We start from the raw sequence: 3,262 nt of genomic DNA, 5'->3' as shown, positions 1-3,262 counted from the left end.
TGGCACTAAATAACAATTATTGAGCTTTAAAACTAATCCCGTAGGTAAATGTAGAGGTAGCGTGCCGATGGCGATCACATCGACCTTGGAACCATTCCCGACGCGCATCGTCACCTCATCCTTCGCCAGTCTCCGTTTATTTCGCAGCTCATGTTTTGAGTTACAAATATGAGCAACCGCACCGGTATCAAATACCCAGGAGCTACTACGAGTACTGGTAAGGTACACATCAATAACATGTATATCACATATACCTTTGGTGTTGCCGGCCTTCTTGTCCGCTAAGTATTTGGGGCAGTTCCGCTTCCAGTGACCATTTCCCTTGCAATAAAAGCACTCAATCTCAGGTTTGGGTCCGTGCTTTGGCTTGTTCCCAGCAACTGGCTTACCGGGCGCGGCAACTCCCTTGCCGTCCTTCTTGAAGTTCTTTTTACCCTTTCCTTTCTTGAAACTAATGGTTTTATTGACCATTAACACTTGATGTTCCTTTTTGATCTCCACCTCCGCTGATTTCAGCATTGAAAATACCTCAGGAATGGTTTTCACCACCCCCTGCATATTGTAGTTCATCACAAAGCTCTTGTACCTAGGTGGGAGCGACTGAAGGATTCTGTCAATGACCGCGTCATCCGGGAGATTAACTCCTAGCTGAGACAAGCGGTTGTGCAACCCAGACATTTTGAGTATGTGCTCGCTGACAGAACTATTCTCCTCCATCTTACAACTGTAGAACTTGTCAGAGACTTCATATCTCTCGACCCGGGCATGAGCTTGGAAAACCATTTTCAGCTCATGGAACATCTGATATGCTCCGTGCTGCTCAAAATGCTTTCGGAGCCCGGGTTCTAAGCTGTAAAGCATGCCGCACTGAACCAGGGAGTAATCATCACTATGCGATTGCCAGGCGTTCATAACGTCTTGAGTTGCTGGGAAAACGGGTGCTTCACCTAGCGGTGCATCTAGGACATATGCTCTTTTGGCAGCTATGAGGATGATCCTCAAGTTTCGGACCCAGTCCGTATAGTTGTTATCATCATCTTTCAGCTTGGTTTTCTCTAGGAACGCGTTGAAGTTGAGGGCAACATTAGCATGGGCCATTTGATCTACAAGACATATTGCAAAGATTTTAGACTAAGTTCATGATAATTAAGTTCATCTAATCAAATTATTTAATGAACTCCCACTCATATAGACATCCCTCTAGTCATCTAAGTGATCCATGATCCGAGTCAACTAGGTCGTGTCCGATCATCACGTGAGACGGACTAGTCATCATCGGTGAACATCTTCATGTTGATCGTATCTTCTATACAACTCATGTTTGACCTTTCGGTCTCTTGTGTTCCAAGGCCATGTCTGTACATGCTAGGCTCGTCAAGTTAGCCTAAGTGTTTTGCATGTGTAAATCTGGCTTACGCCCGTTGTATGTGAATGTTAGAATCTATCACACCCGATCATCACGTGGTGCTTCGAAACAACGAACTTTCGCAATGGCGCACAGTGAGGGGGAACACTTTCTTCAAATTTTATGAGGGGTCATCTTATTTATGCTACCATCGTTCTAAGAAAATAAGATGCAAAAACATGATAAACATCACATGCAATCAAATAGTGACATGATATGGCCAATATCATTTTGCTCCTTTTGATCTCCATCTTCGGGGCGCCATGATCATCATCGTCACCGGCATGACACCATGATCTCCATCATCGTGTCTCCATGAAGTTGTCTCGCCAACTATTACTTCTACTACTATGGCTAACGGTTTAGCAATAAAGTAAAGTAATTACATGGCGTTATTCAATGACACGCAGGTCATACAATAAATAAAGACAACTCATATGGCTCCTGCCGGTTGTCATACTCGTCGACATGCAAGTCGTGATTCCTATTACAAGAACATGATCAATCTCATACATCACATATATTTCATTCATCACATCCTTTTTGGCCATATCACATCACACGGCATATGCTGCAAAACCAAGTTAGACGTCCTCTAATTGTTGTTGCAAGTTTTTTTTACGTGGCTGCTATAGGTTTGTAGCAAGAACGTTTCTTACCTACGCCAAAAACCACAACATCATATGCCAATTGTTATTTACCCTTCATAAGGACCCTTTTCATCGAATCTGATCCGACTAAAGTGGGAGAGACAGACACCCGCTAGCCACCTTATGCAACTAGTGCATGTCAGTCGGTCGAACCTGTCTCACGTAAGCGTACGTGTAAGGTCGGTCCGGGCCGCTTCATCCCACAATGCCGCCGAGACAAGATAAGACTAGTAGTGGCAAGTAAATTGACAAAATCGACGCCCACAACAAACTTGTGTTCTACTCGTGCATAGAAACTACGCATAGACCTAGCTCATGATGCCACTGTTGGGGATCGTTGCAGAATTTAAAAAATTTCTATGCATCACCAAGATCAATCTATGGAGTAACTAGCAATGAGAGAGAGGGGAGTGCATCTTCATACCCTTGAAGATCGCGAGACGGAAGCGTTGCAAGAACGCGGATGAAGGAGTCGTACTCAAAGCGATTCAGATCGCGGTGGTTTCCGATCTTAGCGCCGAACAGCGGCACCTCCGTGTTCAACACACGTGCAGCCCGGTGACGTCTCCCGCGCCTTGATCCAGCAAGGAGGAGGGAGAGGTTGAGGAAGATGGCTCCAATAGCAGCACGACGGTGTGGTGGTGATGGAGTGGCAGTTCTCCGGCAGGGCTTCGCCAAGCTCACGCGGAGGAGGAGAGGTGTTGGGGAGGGGAGGGGTTGTGCCTTAGATGTGGTGCTGCAGCCCTCCCTCCACCCCTCTATTTATAGGGAGAAGGGGGAAGGGGCACGGCCCCTCTAGATGAGATCTAGAGGGGGGCAAGGGGGAGGGGGCTTGCCCCCCAAGCAAGGGGGCGCCCCCCTTAGGGTTCCCCCCAACCCTAGGCGCATGGGCCCTAGGGGGGATGGCGCCCAGCCCACTTAGGGGCTGGTTCCCTTCCACCTACAGCCCATAAGGCCCTCCGGGGCAGGTGGACCCTCCCGGTGGACCCCCAGAACCCATCCGTTGGTCCCGGTACAATACCGGTATACCCCCGAAAACTTCCGATGACCGTATGATGACTTCCCATATATAAATCTTCACCTCCGGACCATTCTGGAACTCCTCATGATGTCTGAGACCTCATCCGGGACTCCGAACAACATTCGTTAATCACATATACAAATCTTCCCTATAACCCTAGCGTCATCGAACCTTAAGTGTGTAGAC

This window comes from Triticum dicoccoides, chromosome 2B (genome assembly GCF_002162155.2).
Source record: "Triticum dicoccoides isolate Atlit2015 ecotype Zavitan chromosome 2B, WEW_v2.0, whole genome shotgun sequence".
Lineage (NCBI taxonomy): Eukaryota > Viridiplantae > Streptophyta > Magnoliopsida > Poales > Poaceae > Triticum > Triticum dicoccoides.
Note: the sequence above shows the minus strand (reverse complement) of the source record.